We start from the raw sequence: 19276 nt of genomic DNA on the forward strand, positions 1-19276 counted from the left end.
GATGGAGATCAATCAAAAGAATATTAGGGACAACCAAACAAAAAAGACCACCAGCCCAGTGTCTTCCCAAAGGAGATTACAGTGAATGTTGGTCAGCAGGGCTCTGCCCAATGTGGGTCCTCCAATGGGGGATGAGGCTGGAGACTCACATGAAGCCCTACCCACAGTTGGGGCACTCACAGAGCTTCCCTTACTGGTGCCTCCATTGGTGTTGGGTCAAGTGAGAGGTCCTGGAGAAGCTCTTCCCACACTGGGGACACTCGTGGGGCCTCTCCCCAGTGTGGATGCGCCGGTGCCTGATGAGGTGGGAGTTTTGCTTGAAGCCCTTCCTGCATTTGGGGCAGCGGAAGGGCCTCTCCTCTGTGTGAATCTGCTGGTGCACGAGGAGAAGGGAGCTGGTGTGAAACCTCTTCCCACACTCGTGACACTCATAGGGCCTCTCCCCGGTGTGGTTCATTTGGTGGATGATCAGCTGGGACCTCTGGTTGAAGCCCTTCCCACATTCCCCACACTTGTATGGCCTTTCCTCAGTGTGGGTGTTCTGGTGACGGATCAAGTGGAAGCATCGGCTGAAGCTCTTCCCACATTGCTCACACTCGTAGGGCCATTCCCTGGTGTGGATCCTCTGGTGGCTGATCAGGTTGGATCTGTCACTAAAGCTCATCCCACATTCCCCACACTCGTAGGGCCTCTCCCCAGTGTGGATGCACCAGTGGGTGACGAGGTGAGAGTTTTGCTTGAAGCCCTTCCTGCAGTCGGGGCAGTGGAAGGGCTTCTCATCAGTGTGAATCTGCTGGTGCCTCAGGAGATGGTAGCTGGTCTGAAACCTCTTCCCACACTCAGGACACTCGTAGGGCCTCGTATCCCCATCCTGAAGCTGCTCACGGACCACCAGATCCAAGTTCTGGCTGAGGCACTGTTCACCTTCCTGGCAAAGGGTGGGTCTTTCCTCCTCAGAGCACCCTGGGATGGGTTTGGAGCCCCTCCTCCTTAGGGATCTCCACGGCTTTTCCTCCCTGTTTGATTCCTGTGCTGTGGAGCTGCTCAAAAAGACCTCTTCCACGAGGTTCTGCCACGGGGATTTGTCCTCCCTGTTCTCCATGCTCAGCTCCTTGTCTGGGGGAGGAAGGACAAGGAGTGGATGGGATTTGCCTCCATGCCAGAGGGAAGGGGAAGGAGAACCTCCCCACCCATCCCTGCCAGGACGGCGTCAGCAGTGGGGTTGTCCTGCAGCCAGGGGCCAGGCTGGGCTGGGAGATGGAGCAGGAGAGTGGGGGAAAGGGCACTGACTTCCTCCTCACCTACCTGGCTGTCCTAGGGCATCTTCCTCTTCCTCGCAGCCTTCTCCTTCATCTGGCCAAGGTTTGGGAATGAGAAATCCTGGTTTGGGGAAAAACATGGGATTGAGCATGTTCAATTTGATGGTTCCACTGCGCAAGTCCATCTCTGGAGGTCACTGCCCATCTGGGGTCCATAAAAACCTTCCAAACACCTAGATTCAGCCCTGAAAATGCCTCCCAGGAGCTCCTTGTTTCTGGTCTCTCCCCTTTGGTGTTCAGGGGTTCCCCCCTGTTCCAGATGCTGGGGGTCACCCTTGTATTGGGGGTCTCCATCTACTCAGTCCCTGCCCTCCCCAGGCTGCTGGGAGTCCCACAAATCAAAAAAGTTCCCCCTTCTTTCATCTCCCCATTTTGGGATGCTGGAGGTTTTAGGGTCCCATGGTCCCTTCTTCCCTCATTCTCTGCCTTGGGGTGCAGGGGGTCCAAGGAGTCCCCCCTGCCCCTCTCCAGGCTGTTGAGGGTCCCGCCAATCGTGACATTCCCCCCTCTCTGGGCTTCCCCCTTTGGGCTCCTGGGGGACACAGGGCTCTGCTCCTCCAGGCTGCCTCTGCCAGCAGCTGCCACTGGGAGCCCCCAATGTCCCCCCCCAAGGGGCATTTTCCACTCAGCTTTGGAATTCTTCATTCTCCAAATATCCCCCCCCCCAAAACCCCAGCCCAGGGACCCCCCAGGATATCTGGGCCCAGCTCTCCCTCCACGGTCACCTGTGGGATGAGGGGTGATGATCCCATGGGTGGGGGGCTGCAAATTCAGGGAGTGCTCAACCTCCTTGTGCCTTCTCCTTTCCCTGATCCTCCTTTGTCCATCCTCTTCCTCCTGCCCCTCCCTCTTCCAACCCTCCTCCTCCACATGGCTAACCCCACCTCCTTCTCCTACTTCCATCCCTTCTCACTCTCCTTCTTCATCCCTCCTTTTCCCCTCGTCCTCCTCCTCCCCCAGGAGCAGGCACACCCCGGGTGCCCCGTTCCCCAAGCCCTGGCAGCCCGCGGGAAGAGCAGGGATGGAGCCAGGACAGGTCGGGATGGGCAGTGCGGGGCTCTCGGCTGCTCCCACTCACTGAGGCCAGGGGGAACTCGGCCCGGGGAAAAGGAGAGGGAAACTGGGAAAACTGGGGGCTGCAGATACAAACTGGGCCTTGCTGGGGACACTGGGCCTTGCTGGGGGCCCTGGCTGGGGACTGCCAGCCCTTGAGGCTCCTCTCGGGAGATCTGGGATGGGGGGAAGGCAGAGAGGGGTGGGGGATCCCAGGAGTGGCATCACTGGGAGGGTCTGGTTTGTACTGGGGTAATTGGAACATTAAAGGGGAACTGGGAATGACTGGGAATTACTACAAGCATGCTGAGGGCAACTGGGATATACTGGGTGTGTCTGTGACCATAATGGAGGGACTGAAACCACACTGGGAACAGCTGGAACCACACTGGGGAGAACTGGGATCACACTTGGGGGTGACTGGGAGTGACTGGGACTGCACTGGTGGCAACTGGGCATGACTGGGACTATGCTGGGAGGGATTGGAATCATCTATGGGTGACTGGGACTATAGTAGGGGCAACTGGAAGCAACTGGGCCCACAGTGGGAGGGACAGGGAGTCACTCAGGACATGGCTGCAATAATAATGGGAGTATCTGGGAGGTACTGAGGTCATACTCGGGGTCACAGGAACCATCCTGGGGTCATACTGGGAGGGACTGGGTGCAACAGCTCATACTGGGAATGACTGGGATTGTAGCAGGAGTGACTACAAGTCCTACTGGGATCATCCTTGGAGCTACTGGGATTACAGCAGGTGTGAATGGATCCTGACTGGGGATTACTGGGAGCTACTGAGCCCATGTTGGGAGGAAAATGTGGACACATTGAGAGCAGCTGGGATCAACTGGAAGGTACTGGAACCATGCTGAGGGGACTGAGACCACAACTGGGGAAACTGGAACAATACTGGGAGTAACTGGGAACACACTTGGGGCAACTGAGAAAAATTAGGACCATGCTGGAGGCAACTAGGAGAAACTGGGAAAGACTGGGATCATTCTGAGGCAGTCAGAATCTTACTGGGGCAACTGGGAGTGACTGGAAGGACTACAAGCATGCTGAGGGAAACTGGGATATACTGGGAGTGTCTGTATTGTAGTGACTGGAACCACACTGGGAACAGCTGGGATCATGCATGGGACAAATGGGACCATGCTGGGGGAAACTGGGAGTTAATGGATCCATGCTGGGGGCTACTGGGCATGACTGGGTCCCTGCTGAGAGAGACTGGGAATATTCTAGGGGCAAATGGGGGCAATTTCAATCATACTGGGAGGAACTGGGAACAACTGCAACTATTCTGGCAGCAAATGGGGTCATACTGGGATCACAGTGGAAGCAGCTGGGTCCACTCTGGGTGAGACTGGGATCACAGTCAGGGTGACTGCACTCATGCTGGGATTGACTGGGAGTGGCTGTGAACGACTGGAATCACACTGAAACAAATGGGGAGGAACTGGGAATGACTGGGAACATTCTAGAGGTGACTGGAATATACTGGGAGAGACTGGAAGTCATGGGGATCCTACTGGGGGCAACTGGGGTCATGCTGGCACTGACAGGGAGAGACTGGGATCACACTGGGGGCAACTGGCATCATACTGGGATTAGAGTTGGTGTGAATGGACACTGCCTGGGGGTTACTGGCAGCCACCAGAGCCAACAGGAAGAGCTGGAGGTCATGGGGCAACAGCATAGCTATGGTGTAGTCACCATCACAGAAACGTGGTGGGATGACTCACAGAGCTGGAGCACTGCACTCGATGGCTACAGGCTCTTCAGAAGAGACAGGAAAGGGAGAAGAGGTGCAGGGGTGGCCTTTTATATTAAAAAAGGCTTTGGCACCATAGGTATTGAAACTAATGAAGATGGAGTTGAATGCCTATGGGTGAGAATTAAGGGGAAAGCCAACAAGGCTGACATCCTACTGGGAGTCTGTTATCATCCACCCAACCAGGAGGAAGAGGTGGACAACTTATTCTATAAGCAGCTGGAGAATGTTTCAGGATCATCAGCCCTTGTTCTTGTAGGTGACTTCAACCTGCCAGACATCTGTTGGGAACTTAATACAGCAGAAATGAGGCAGTCCAGGAAATTTTTAGAGTGCATGGATGATAACTTTTTGTCACAGCTGGTAGGTGAGCTCACCAGGGGAGAGACGATGTTGGATCTGTTGTTCACAAATAGAGATGGGCTGGTGGGAGATGTGGTGGTTGGTGGACGACTGGGGCAGAGTGATCATGAAATTATAGAGTTCTTGATAATGGGTGAAATCAGGAGGTATACCAATAAGACTTTTACATGTGACTTCTGGAGGGCAGACTTTGGCCTATATAGGAGACTTATTCAGAGAGTTCCTTGGGAAGCAGCCCTTAAAAACAAAGGAGTTCAGGAAAGGTGGGTGTTCTTCAAAACAGAGATTTTGAGGGCACAGGAACAGACTGTCCCTGTGTGCCGAAAGATGAGTCGACGAGGCAAACGCCCAGCCTGGATAAGCAAGGAGGTTTTGGATGAACTCAGGAATAAAAAGAGGATGTATCATTTTTGGCAGGAGGGACAGGTCCCTCGGGAAGTATTTAAGGGGGCTGCTAGAGAATGTAGGAAAAAATTTAGGGAGGCCAAAGCTCAGTTTGAACTCAAAATGGCAACTTCTGTAAAGGACAATAAAAAATGTCTCTATAAATACATTAATGGTAAAAGGAAAGGTAAGGCCAACCTTTGCTCTCTGCTGGATAAGGGAAGGAACTTAGTAACTGCAGATGGGGAGAAGGCAGAAGTGCTTAATGCCTTCTTTGCCTCAGTTTTCAGTGGGAAGACAACTTGCCTACAGGAGAACTGTCTTCCTGGGCTGGTAGATGGTGTCAGGGAGCAGAATGGTGCCCCTGTTATCCAGGAGGAGGCAGTCAGAGAACTGCTAAGCTGCTTGGATGTTCGTAAATCTGTGGGCCCAGATGGGATCCATCCCAGGGTGATGAGGGAGCTGTCAGATGAGCTTGTGAAGCTGCTCTCCATCATTTACCAAGAGTCCTAGCTCACTGCTGAGGTTCCAGGTGACTGGAAGCTGGCCAGTGCGACACCCACTCACAAGAAGGGTGGGAAGGAGGATCCCAGTAATTATAGTCCAGTCAGCCTGGCCTCAGTACCCGGTAAAGGTAATGGAGCCGTTTATATTGAGTGTCATCACGCAGCACCTACAGGATGGCCAGGGTGTCAGAGCCAGCCAGAACAGGTTTAGGAGGGGTAGGTCATGTTTGACCAACCTGGTCTTCTTTGATGACCAGATGACCGGCGTGGTGGATGCAGGAAAGGCTGTGGATGTTTTCTGTTTGGGTTTTCAGCAAGGCCTTTGACACTGTCTCCCACAGCACACTCCTGGATAAGCTGGCAGCCCACGGCTTGGACAGGAGCACTCTTTGCTGGGTCAGGAACTGGCTGCATGGCCAGGCCCAGAGAGTGGTGGGGAATGGTGCTGTATCCAGCTGGGGACAGTCACAAGAGTTGTTCCTCAGGGGTCTGCTCTGTTCAATATTTTCACTGATGACATGGATGAGGCTATTGAGTCTTTTATTAGTAAATTTGTAGATGACACCAAGCTGGGAACATTGGTTGATCTGTTGGCAGGTAGGAGGGCTCTGCAGAGAGACCTGGAACTGTTGGGTCAATGGGCAGAGTCCAACAAAATAAACCTTAATGAGTCCAAGTACCGAGTCCTGCACTTTGGCCACAATAACCCCTGCAGTGCTCTAGGCTGGGGATGGTGTGGCTGGACAGTGCCCAGGCAGAAAGGGACCTGGGGGTACTGCTCGACAGCCAACTGAAGATGAGCCTGCAGTGTGCCCAGGTGGCCAAGAGGGCCAATGGCACCTGGCCTGGATCAGGAATGGTGTGGCCAGCAGGAGCAGGGAGCTCATTCTTCCCCTGGACTCAGCACTGGTGAGGCCACACCTTGAGTGCTGTGTCCAGTTCTGGCCCCTCAGTTTAGGAAGGACCTTGAGACGCTTGAACGTGTCCAGAGGAGGCAACGAGGCTGGTGAGGGGCTTGGAAAACAAGCCAGGTGAAGAACGACTGAGGGAGCGGGGCTTGTTTAGCCTGGAGAAAAGGAGACTCAGAGGTGACCTTATCACTCTCAACACCTTCCTGAAGGGGGGTTGTAGACAGCTGGGGGTTGGTCTCTTTCTCCAAGCAGCAACTGACACAATGACAGGACACAGTCTTCAGCTGTGTCGAGGGAAATATAGGTTGGATATTAGGAAGAAGTTTTTCACAGAAAGAGTGATTGAATCCTGGAATAGTCTGCCCAGGGAGATGGTGGAATCACCATCCCTGGATGTGTTTAAAAAGAGACTGGATGTGGCACTCGATGCCATGATCCAGTTGAGGTGTTAGGGCTGGGTTGGACTCAATGATCTTGAAGGTCTCTTCCAACCTACACATTCTCTGATTCTGTGATGGGACCCTGACTGGGGGTTACTGGGAGCTAAGAGATCCACACAGGAAACCAGCTGTGCACACACTGGGAGGAACTGGGAAAAACTGGGAATGATAGGATGCATACTGGTGACAACTGTGATGTACTGGCAATGACTGGGATAAAACTGGGGGCAACTGAACCATTCTGAGGGAACTGGGAGTGCCTGGCAATGACTAAAAAAAGGTTCAGGGCAACTGGGATATACTGGGAGTGCCTTACACCATGCAGGTGGTGACTGGGACCACATTAGGAGCCACTGGGAATGTGCTGGTGGTGCCCTGCCAGCTCCAAACACCCCAAACCCAGGGACCCCAAACCCGGGATATTTGGGGCGAGCTCCCCCTCCCCGGGCGAAGGAGCTGCAGAAAGAGAGCAGTGAACACACCTGGGGCTTCCTCTGCCTCCTCCTCCTCCTCTGTCCCTCCTCTTCCTCCTCCTCCTCCCGGCCGGGACACGCTGGGGCAGGCCTGGGTCACTCCAAACCGAGCTCGGGGCACAGTAAGTTTGGGGGGAACAGTGGGAAGGGGGTGGGAGAGGGGGCACAGGGGGATCTGGGCCCACCGAGGGTCCCCCAGTTCACCCCAGTTCACCCCGAGCCCCGTCCCGGCCCCCCCAGGCCCCTCCGCAGCCCCGGCTGAGGGGGGGGCTCGGCCCAGGACCCGCCGTCGTTCGGGGCTCCCCCGAGAGCAGCGACCGGGAGAGTTCCCGGCTGGGAGAGGCCCCGGCAGGGGAGGGGATCTTGTCCCTCTTCGGGGCCTCTAAAGGTCTTCTGGCCCCTTTGAAAAGGAGTTTTTCTCTTTTTAAGGTTTTTTGGGGGGGATCCCAGCACTACCGGGGTGTTTTTTCCTCCCCATTTTAGGGTGTTTGTGGGGCCAGAGCCCCAGAAGCCCCTTTTAAAGGTTGATCATGACCCCTTTAAGTGACATTTTAGAGGGGATCCGCCATTCCAAGCCCCTGTGGGGGATGTTTTGTCCCCCAGGGTGGATTTTTGGGATTCTCTCTCCCATGGCCGCTTTAAGAGGCACCTGTTGTCGGTTCCCAGGAAAACTCCCCTTAAAAGGGCAACAGCGCTCCCGGTGATTCCGGCAGCGGAGCCCTGAGGAGGTTGGGGGTCCCAGGGGGGATTTGGGGGTCCCGGGAGAGTTTGGGGGTCCCAGGGGGGAATTGGGGTCTCGGGAGAGTTTGGGGGTCCCAGGGGGGAATTGGGGGTCCCGGGAGAGTTTGGGGGTCCCAGGGGGGAATTGGGGGTCCCAGGGGGGAATTGGGGGTCTCGGGAGGGTTTGGGGGTCCCAGGGGGGAATTGGGGGTCCCAGGGGGGAATTGGGGGTCTCGGGAGGGTTTGGGGGTCCCAGGGGGGATTTGGGGGTCCCGGGTGATGCCGATGATGGCGATGGGGACCCCGTGCTGGGTATAAACATTTGTGGGGAGTTCCCGGGGAGGTTTTGTGGATCCCGGAGGTTTTTGGGGTCACGGTGGATTTTTGGGGGTTCCCGAGGGGGGTTTTCAGGGGTCCCGAAGGGGGGGATTAGGCGATCCCAGCGGGAACCCAAGGCTGTTTTGGGGAACCTGGCGGTGACAGAGATGGGGACCCCGTGCCGGGTCTGAACCTTCTCACGGGGGTCTGGGGGGTGTTGGGGGGTCCTGTGGGAATTTTGATGTCCTCAGAGAGTTTTGGGGGGTTCTTTATGGGGTTCTGCGGTCTTGGGGAGTTTTTGGAGGGTCCAGGGATGTTTTTGGGATTCCGGGGAGGTAGGGGTGTTGGGGGGAGGTTGGGGTTGGGGGTTCCCGGGAGGTTTTGGGGGTCCCTGGGCGGTGCCGGTGACAGAGCTGGGACCCTGTGCCGGGTCTGAACCTTCTCACTGTGCACGGGCTGTGTCAGCGTGTTCAGGGAGATCCTGGGGCCCAGGGATCACCCCAAATCCCAGGGGACCCCAAATGCCCAGGGAGCCCCTGCAGTGCCCTCAGCGCTGGATCTGCTGCAGGCAGGGGGGCACCAGCACTCGGCCCCCACCCCCCACCATCACAGGGGGGCAGAAACGGGGGAGGGGCACGGACAGGTCGGGAGGACCCCCAAAGTCCTGGGGGAGGGGACACGGGGGGACTCCCAGGAATCCCCGTGGGGGGATGAAGGGGGACCCAGGAGGAGTTTAGGGGGGCCGGGGGGGTCATGGGGGGACCCCCAGGAGTCTTGTGGGGGTGGGGAGGGCAAAGAACAGGGCGACCCCCAGGATGGGTTTGGGGGGGATCTGGACTGGAGCTTCCATGGCAGTGGGATGGGGATGAGATCTGCCCATGGAACTCCATGGGAATGGGATGGCAGTGAGATCCAGCTACAGAATTCCCATGGGAATGGGACAGCAGTGGGATCCATCCATGGAGGTCCCATGGGAATTCCCATGTTCCCAAATTTTGCCCTCCCAAATCCCACATTTCCAAATCCCACATTCCCATGGGAATTCTACCCTCCCCCCCTTTATTGCTCCAGTGCCTCCCGCCCTTATCTGACACATTTCTGGAAACATTCCAGGCAGGTGTGCCCCAGGGGATTTGTCAATTCCTCAGCCTGGATCTCCTCCTGTTCCCAGTGCCTCTTGGTGACCTGGGCAGCGCTGTGGCCACCACGAATTCCCCGGATCCCCGGGGGTTCAGGGGGAATGCCAGGAATGGGAGTGACTGGGCTGTACTGGGATCCTACTGGGATCATACTGGGAATGAGCAGGAGCAGCAGGATGGCTCCAGCACTGGGGCTGGGGGCGCTCCTGGGGGGGCCTGGGGAGGTGGGACCCCCGGCCTTGGGACCCTGAACCGCCATTCCCAGCCCCGGGACCCCCCTGCTCCCCTTATCCTGCACAGGACCCCCTGAATCCCCATTTATGAACACCAAGACCCCTTGCTCCTCTTATCCTGCACAGGGACCCCCCTGAATCCCCCATTTCTGAACACCAGGACCCCCTGCTCCCCTTTTCCTGGCCATCCCGTGGCTCCCAGCCTCCAGACTTCTCATGTGCTTGACTTTGGGATGGCACAAAGGTGGGTGTGGGAGGGGAAGAGGAATTCCTATGGGAATGGGACATTCAGGAAGGGGGAGACTAGGGAATGCAGGAATTCCCAGGGAGTTTTCATGTCTGGATCTCACTGTCCACCCTTGTTTATGCTTTTGGCCTTGAAAGGTGTCCTTGGTTCTCCAGAGAAAAAGGATTTGTTTTGTCTACCTGCTCTGTGAACAGAGCTGACTGGCACTTCATATGAGGCTCACAGCTACATCCCTGGGCAGCACAGAATCTGCAAATATGAAAACTAAAGCTTAAGGCATCATTTCCCCCCTTTAGAGGCTTGACAAGGCCTTTTCTGTGTCGAGTCTCTATCCTAAATATTTACTAATAATAGCTATTCAATAACAAATAAGTAACTAACAATAGTGAACAGCTAGCAGTAATGAACATTTAGCCATAGATATCTAGCAATTAAAAAAAAAAAAAAGCCTAAATACCAGTAATAAACATCTAACAATAGTATTGTCTTGTACAGTTAGGTATCATACAAAGAAGAATAATGATTTTTGTGCACAGTTCTTTAAGTACAGAGGAGAAATCATTTAAAGCATGTATTCATCTGCATCAGTCTCAGTCTCTGTTTTTACAGTTGTTTCAGGAGCAGGAGCTCTCTTAGCTCTGGAATAGTCAATCCAGGGTCCTTTGCCAGCAATGTTGACCGTGATGAGAGTGGTCAGCAGGACTGGCTTGTAGAGGATCATTGTCCCACCACTAACACAGGCCAGTCTCCAGGCTGGAATGGATGCACAGGTGTGTCGAGTCCTGTGGGTCTGGTTAGCACCAGGTAAGTCTGGAGCTTCTGCAAAGTGCAATCTAAACCCATTACACCTCTCTATAAATCAAGTTTCCCCTTCATGGGAATTTCACCAAAAATATGTGGGATCTGATCTGGTCTGCCATATAGTATTTCATAGGGACTAATTTTATCCCTCTTTGCATGGTAACTCCACAGAATCTATTGCCAGTAATCTCCAGGAAGATCCCCTGCTTTTGTTACTCCTAATACAACTCTTCCTCGTGTCAGGGTTGTTTTTCCAGCAGATTTCACATTTTGCTCACGAGTTATTATATGATGTCAGTCATTCCCTTTCCTATTACTACCTTTTTCAGCTGTTTCAGGAGGTTTTCAACACCAAAATGTGTGTTTTCATGTTCTCTTTGAGCCAGCTCTTGCAGGATCAGGGTGGGATTACAACCTGATTTGCTGGTGTAACAGCCTACCCACCTTCTGTGATCTCAGCTTTAAGAAACTTGATTAGTTTGTGGCCTGCTTGGTCATATTTTGGGCTGAACCCTGACAAATTAATCTCTTTCTGTGGAATTACTGCAAGAATACCTTTTTCTGCAATCCTTCTTGCTGCTTTATCAACAAAGCGGTTTCCCAGTTCTGGAGTGGTTTTCCCTTTTTGGTGACCTCTACAAGGCATGATAGCTACTTCTTTGTGTTTTTTAATGCTCTCGAAGAGGGCAAGTATCTGTTCAGCATGTTTGATTACCTTGAGCGTTCTTCCTCTTTTCAGATGGCTCCATGGGCATGGACAACACTAAATGTATATTTAGAGTCAGTCCATATATTTATATTTGCCTTTTCCCCTTCCTTCAGGTCTAGGGCTCTGGTTAGTGCAATCAGTTCAGCTTTCTGTGATGACACATCTGCTGGCAGAGCCTTTGCCTCGATCACCTTATCCTGTGTGGTTACTGCATAACCCCTCATCCTTTTGCTGTTTTTCATAAAGCTGCTCTCATCTGTAAAAGGCTCCCACTCTGGATTTTCCAGGGGCACATCTCTCAGGTCCCATCAACTGGAATACACTTCTCCAATTGTCTGTAAACAGTTATGTTTAGGCTCATTGTCAATTAAGGGGGAGGACAAAAACATGGCAGGGCTAACAACAGAAGTTGTTTTCAGGGTAACATCATCCTGCTCTAATAACAGGGCTTGATGTTTAAGCATCAGGTTACCAGGTAGCCAGTGCCCCCCTCTTGTTCCAGTACAGCTGCTAGGGCATAGGGTGCATAGACTACAAATGTGTCGCCCAGGGATGAGGTTTTGGGCTTCCTGGATCAGGAGGACTGTGGCTGCCACAGCCTTCAGGCATCCTGGCCAGCCCTGGGGAACATTGTCTGTCTGTTTGGAAAAGTGGCCACAGCCCTCTGTTGATTCCCGAGGTGCTGTGCTGGTGCCCCCACAGCCAGATTCAGTCGCTTGTATGTGAAAAGTTCAAAGGGCTTAGTTAAGTCTGGCAGTCCCAGTGCTGGGGCTGGCCTTAGAGAGTGTTTCAGCTGTTGAAATGCTGCTCTAGTGTTCTCAGTGCACAGGATAATTCTTTTCTTGGCTGCTTTTCATGCCCCATGTTGGGGTTTTACCAGCAGTCCATAATTAGCCATCCACAAAGGACACCAACCCACCATTCCCAGGAAAGCTGCCTCTCTCTCACAGTGTGGGGCTCTGGGAGTCCACAGATGGCTTCTTTCCCTTCTTTGCTGAGCTGCCCGTGTCCATGGAGATCTCAAGGCCCAAGTAAACTCCTGCTTCCTTGGCAATCTGTGCTTTGTCTTTAGAAACTTTGAACCCACTCCGTCCCAAAAAGTGTAATAAACTTTTAATTCCTTTATTAGCTGGTTTTCAAATATTGTGAGGCTGTTCTTGTAATCTTGCAATAAAGTGTCCATGTGAGCTGAGTTTTCCTCCCTGTCTCAGGAGTTTCCCACTCAAAAGCAAAGAGCTCCTGGCTGTTTTCATGCACAGGAATGCAGAAAAAGGCATCTACAACAGTAAACCACCCTAATTCATCTGTCAGTGTTGTTAAAAATGTGCAGGAGTCAATGTTTTCTCCTTTGAAGGCCTTTATCGTTTCAGCTCTTTAGAAAGGGAGTCTCGATGGTGGCTCCGTCTCTGCTGGCTTCAGCCGAGCGGCACCGCTGCAGGGGAGGAATGCACACTTTCCTACAAAGCAGCAAAGTGGGGAGCTCTCCCTCCTCACGGAGGGAATAGTGCCAGAAAGCTCCATCTTACCCGGGCCCCAGGGAGGGTCCCCCCGTTCTAAAGTTTCCCTTAAGTTATGTCGAGACAGCTCACTGCAAAATTCAGCCGAGCTGTAGTGACTTCAGGCTGTGCCCATACCCGGTCTTCCATTGCTCTGTTTTGGCTTGGCTCGTAGTCTGGGATACCAAGTGGCTTCAGTGTTTGTTTTCAGAAGCAATGCCTCGTGGGATCTCATTTCCATTTCTGGGCGGTGCTGTGGGTCCGGAGAGCAGCCTGGACGGAGAGTAGGCAGCACTTGTCCGGCAGAGGAGTGAGCCTGGGCGGAGAGTAGGCGGGTGCAGACTTTTGATGGACGGGGTTAGAGTAGAAGCAGCATAGTAAAAAAACGGAGGGGCGGGGGGAGGAGAAAACGTTGTCTACTGAACCTAGCAGGAAAACAAGGGGAGATAAGTAGTGTTTCTAAAGCAGGAGATACAAAATAGATACAAAACAGTTTTAACTAAGATGATTACAAATCTTAAACTAACTTATACCTTAACTTTACAATTTTATCAACACAAACCCATTCTGTCACAGGACACAATCCGGTTGGGCGCTGTCTAAATTTAGCAATATTTTTAGCAATCCAATATTTCTTTCCATCCTCCTGGCAGGTGGAAAGTGTGGTCATATCTAAACAAGTAGGGTCAACGCGGGTGTGGACTCTTATCAGCAACTGCAGTTGTTCCCCATCATATACAGGCTGATAGCACTTGGTACATGCTCCTTCTGACAGCTGAGCCATCAACACAGCTATGATCAGCCTTTCCAAGAGTCTGATACGAACCTTCTTGGTCTCGCTCAGCCTTGCCTCTTGGATTTGGAAGCCTCTGCAGGGCACTTGCAATGTCATGCCTGGTCCCTTTACACCCACCCCTACTTTTTCAAATTTGGTTTCTGTTAGATTATGCTCTGTGAGAGAACGCTAATAGCTCTGATTTTTAGCTATCATACTTATCTAACACTTAATAATTTCTCTTAACTATTAACAGTACTGCTTCAAAACTACCATAAAACTTGAACTGCAGAACATAGTGAAAACTTTTACAGCAAACAAGCAACTTGTTCTTAGTAAAAGTCCTGTTATCAGTCTTTAGTCCTGTTAACCAGTCCCAGCTTTTTTTTTCAGGGTAAGTTTGAGTGGGTTTGGGCTCTTGGATAGAGTCCACTCAGGTGGATTGGTAACTGAAGTGGTGGGATCCATTTTTGGGGTATTATTTGGAGGCGGAAGGGGTCCCTTGACTCGAGTGAAGTGAGTCCAGCCCTTCTCCTTTGTCTGCACAGCAGTATGCGTGGTCAGCAGGACCTGGAAAGGACTCTCAACTTTAGGGGTTAGTGGGGTATTGACCCATGATTTTATTAGCACCCCATCTCCAGGTTTAATCTGGTGGAGATCAGTGTCCAGGGGAGAGGCTTGAGGAAGATGCCCTCTTTTTCTCAGGTCTGTCAATGTATTGCTAATTGTTTTTATGTATTTCTGAGCTTCTGCCTCTCTGTCTAGGTAATCTCCAGAGCTGTAGGGAGTTAACAAGAAGGGGAGTCCAAACATCATCTCATATGGTGACACTCCAACATCAGACCTGGGACGTACTCGAATCCGCAGGAGTGCAAGAGGCAGGCACTTGAGCCAATTCATACCAGTCTCTGTGATTAATTTGGTTAGAACTTTTTTGAGGGTCTTATTCATCCTCTCAACTCTTCCTGAACTCTGGGATTGCCAAGGGGTATGAAGTCTCCACTTAATCCCTGGTGCTTTGGTGGTCTCTTGTAGCACTTGTGCTGTAAAAGGAGGACCTCTGTCTGAATCTACGTTATTTACCAAACCATATCTGGGAATAATGTTCTCCAATAATATTTGCATTACAACTTGAGCTGTCTCTTTTCTTGTGGGGAAGGCCTCAATCCAGTGGGTCAAATGATCTACTATAACTAATAGATGTTTGTATCCTTGTACTGCTGGCATCTCAGTGAAATCAATTTGTATATTTTGAAAAGGTCTAAGGGCTATCGGTCTCCCTCCCAACTTGCCTTTTCTCATTACTTTCTGATTAATTTTCTGGCAAATGGGGCATCCTTCTGTAATTGATTTTGCCAAATTGTACACTCCAACACATAAATGCTCTCGCAGGAAATGATCACAGAGCCCCTGGGTACCCCAGTGGGTTACTAAATGTATCTCTTCCAATACTTTCCGTGCCAATGCTTTGTTTAAAAATTTCCTCCTATCTGGAGTTAACCATTCCCCTTGTTGCCCTTGTTGTAATTCCAGATCTTTTATGGCTTTTAGCTCCAGCTGATGATAAACTGGCTTCCCTGTCTCATCATCATCAGTGTTACTGAGAGTGAAAACTTTTACTGGATCCTCAGAGTTTTGAGCAGCCAATTTCGCTGCCTGATCTGCAGCTTGATTACCTCTTATTTCTAAAGAATTTCCTCTTTGGTGCCCTTTTATGTACACCACAGCTATTTCTTTTGGTTTTGTCAGGGATTCCAGCGCTAATTTGATTAATTCTCTATGGACCAGATTTTTCCCTTTTGTATTTAGATACCCTCTTTTTTCCCAAATTTTTCCAAATGTTTGTACAACCCCAAAAGCCTATTTAGAGTCTGTGTATATTGTTCCTTGATCATTTTCTAACAGATCAAGCCCTCTTTTTAAAGCATATATTTTGCAGCTCTGTGCTGACCAGTTTGTTGGCAACTTTCCTTTTTCAAGGACCTCTAACTCATCCCCACTTCTGATACTTTCAACTACTGCGAACCCTGATAGTCTTTTTCCCTCTTCCACTCTGGAAGACCCATCAGTGAAAAGTATCCTGCCTGTTGGACCGGGGGTATCTTCTAGATCCTCCCTCATTTTTGTCTGTAAGTCTATAACTTCTAAGCAGTTATGTTCAAGATCTGACACTGGTTCTTCCCGATAGAAATTGGGCTGTATTTAGGACTTTTGAAGTAGTTAATTCTACATCTCCAGATGTGGTTAGTATTACTTCATACTTCAGTATCCAAGAATCAGTTAGCCACTGTGCAGCTTTCTGACTCAGTAGTGTCTTTAAGTCATGGGGGGTGTGTATTGTAATTTTTCCTTGTAGAGTCAGCTTTTGGGCCTCTTCTAAGAGGGTTGCTGTTGCTGCAATGACTTAGAGGCAGGTTGGCCATCCCCTTGCCACAGGATCTAATAGCTTAGAAAGATATGCTATTGGTCTTCTTTGACCTCCCCACTCCTGGGTGAGTACTCCGTAGGCAATGCCTTCTTCTACATTAAGGAATAGGTCGAATTTCTTTCTTAGGTCTGGCAGGCCTAAGACAGGAGCTGTAGCCAATTTGGTTTTTAAATCTTCTAATTGTTTCTCATTAGTTTGTGTCCAGTTGACAGGTTCTGATTGTACTAATTTTTCATATAAAAATTTGACACTCTGGGAGTATTTTTCAATCCACCATCGGCAGTACCCAAACAGGCCCAGGAGTTTTCTGATGTCAGTTTTGGTAACTGGTGCAGGAATAGCTAGTATCCCTGAAATCCCATCTGGGCTCAGCTTTTTGCATCCCTTTTCAATTAAATGACCTAAGTATGTAACTTGGGACTCTACAAACTGTAATTTGTCTTTGGAAACCCTCAGGCCCTTTTCCCCAAAAAAGTTTAAAAGATTGATGCTGGTTTGTCTGACCTCAGCCTGATGTTCCCCTGATACCAAAAGGTCATCTACATATTGTAGGATCTGGACACCATCTTCAGGGATGAATTGTTTTAGCAATTCTTCCAGGGCCTGCCCAAATAGGTTTGGACTGTCTGCAAAACCCTGGGGAAGGTGTGTCCATCTTAGTTGTTGCTTTCTGTGTGTTTCAGGGCGCTCCCATTCAAAGGCAAACCAATTGTGGCTTTCTTGGGCCAAAGGACAAGTCCAGAAAATGTCTTTCAAATCAATTACTGTAAACCAAGCATGATCAGTGTGGACCTTACTCAAGAGGGTGTATGAATTAGTCACCACAGGGTGGTTAGTAATGGTCTTCTTGTTTATTTCCCACGGATCTTGTACAAGTCTGTATTTTTTCTCTCCCTTCTTAACAGCTAGGATGGGTGTGTTGTGGGGAGACCTGCAGGGCTCTAAGATCCCTGCTGCTAACAAATTTGTTATAATTGGGGCTAATCCTTTTCTCCCCTCCGTTGAGAGGGGATATTGCTTAACCCTTGCTGGTGGTGTCCCTTCTAGTATGTTCACTTTTATAGGGGTGATGTCTAGGTAACCATACTTACCCTCTTCTGCCCATACATCTTTATTAATCCCATCTAGATCTTCCACAGTTAATTTCATCATTTGCACAACCATTCTCCCCTCCTTTGGAATAACTCCCACTCCACTTCTTAGCTCTATCTGCAAATCACGTCCTAACAAATTACTCTCAAGGTGTGGTAGGTATATTAGATTTGTGATGCATCTCCTTGAATTTCCCCTGGCGTCCACACCATCAATTATAGAGGCCCTAAAGGGCCTCCCTTCCACTCCTGTAACATCACAAGTTCTTTTCCCTATAGTCAGTCCATCAAGGAGCTTCCTAACACTTGATTTCTCTGCTCCCGTATCAACTAAAAATTCAATTTCTGTATAGCAGGGACCTACTTCTAACTTTACAATGAGCTCTTCTTTGGTATTTATTTGGTTCCCCCATTATGAAGAGCCCATGACACCCCTAGTCTTCTTTATTTTCCCCACTCAACCATTTTTCAAGAATTTCTTGTTCCTTAGCTATCCTCTCGTCAAGGATGGCCTTTCTGCATTCTCTCCTAATGTGTCCTTCTTCTCCACAGTAAAAACAAATTCTTGTGTCTCCCGGTCTCGGGAAGGGGGGGGGGGGTCTTCCAAGGTGGCAACATCCCTCCCCTTCCACGTCCTAGTGGAGGTTTTGTGCCCTCTCCATTCTGAGGGTTCTTATTGCTCTCATTGTTTACCATGTCTTTTACACTCTCTGGCTGCTGCCACCATGATCCTTGTCTTAGCTTTGTTTTTTTTCCTCATCTCTCCGCAGATGCTCTCTCAATGCTTCCCTTAACAACTCATTTATCTCTCTTTCCTGCCAATCGTCCTGTTTTTCCAGCTTTCTCTGGATATCTGGTCAGGATTTTGTCACAAATTGAAATTTCAGGAAAGTCTGACCTTCTGGACTGTCAGGGTCCAGATTAGAGTACAGCTGGAAATTCTGTCTGAGTCTATTCAACCAAGTAGCCGGCGTTTCCTCTTTCTCCTGCGCTCCATCAAAGGCAAGCTTAGTGTTATTTTGTCGGGGAAGTGACTGTTTAATTCCTCTTATTATCAATCTCCTAAATTCTTCCATATTTCTACAACCTTCCTCCTGGTTTGGGTCCCAACCTGGGTTAACTAGTGGGAGCTTCTGCTCTCCTGGTGGACCTGTATGATTCTCCCTTTCCCATATTCTTATTCCTGCTGTCCTTATCAACCTTACCATATCTGGTTTGAATAATATATTTAAAATTGAATTTAATTCCACCCAGGTGTATAAATTTGGACCGAGTAATTGGTCTACCTGATTTGCTATTCCCACAGGATCCTCTACTAAATTCTTCAGCTCTTTCTTGAAATTCCTAACTTCTGAGTCTGTCAGGGGAACGTTAACAAACCCTACTCCCCCTGCTACCCCTCCCATGGGCACTTCTCTTAAGGGGAACAGCTTTGTTTTCACTCTAGTGTTCTGATAGGGTCCCTCTGGGGCCCCTGCAACTAGTGTCTCTTCCACATTAGGAACTGTCTTCCCTACCTCCCAATTCAGGGGAGGTGTGGGAATCGTCGATGGCATTGGGGGTGTTAGGTTATTGCTGGTAGGTGTGTTGGATAGAGGGGTAGAGTAAACAGGGTTAGCCAAAGTGGGGAAATTGGGTTGGGGGAGAGATGGTAGAGGGGGTAGAATTATTGGGGATGTCCCTATTGTGAAGCCTGCAATGGCAGCCTGGGCATCTCTGGCAGCAGTCGCCAAAAGCCCCTGGAGCTGCGGCAGCCTTGGGGCTCTCTGACCATTCCCTGGGAGCCGTGTCAGTGACCGAGCCCCCTTTATGGGAAGAAGCTTTTGCTGATCTCCAGCCTGGAGCTGCCCTTGTCCAGCCCCAGCCCTTTCCTCGGCTGCTGTCCCTGGTCCCCCGGGGCCCAGGTGGGAGCTGCCCCAGCGCTGGCCCTGGGAAGGAGCCGCAGCCCCCGGGGAGCTCTGAGCTCCATCTGCTGGGCTGCGGTCGAACGGAGGCAGCGGCCACAGAGCTCTGGGGAAAGGTCCTGCCCCTGGCTCAGGGCTGGGCTAGGGCCACGGGGAGAAAATCAACTTGCAGCTTATGGCCCACAGCAGAG

The 19276-nt window shown here is 50.8% G+C and overlaps 1 long non-coding RNA gene across 1 annotated transcript; it reads right to left on the bottom strand.

Moving 5' to 3' along the window:
• Positions 1-654: 654 nt before the first annotated feature.
• LOC310921355 lies at positions 655-7261 on the bottom strand. Its single transcript, XR_014592116.1, has 3 exons — positions 7234-7261; positions 1302-1380; positions 655-1116 (listed from the first exon to the last, which is right to left on the bottom strand). It is a non-coding gene; the product is annotated as an uncharacterized lncRNA (long non-coding RNA).
• Between the last annotated feature and the right edge of the window lie 12015 nt (positions 7262-19276).

The sequence above is a fragment of the Zosterops lateralis genome (genome assembly GCF_965231275.1).
Source record: "Zosterops lateralis genome assembly, chromosome: 33".
Lineage (NCBI taxonomy): Eukaryota > Metazoa > Chordata > Aves > Passeriformes > Zosteropidae > Zosterops > Zosterops lateralis.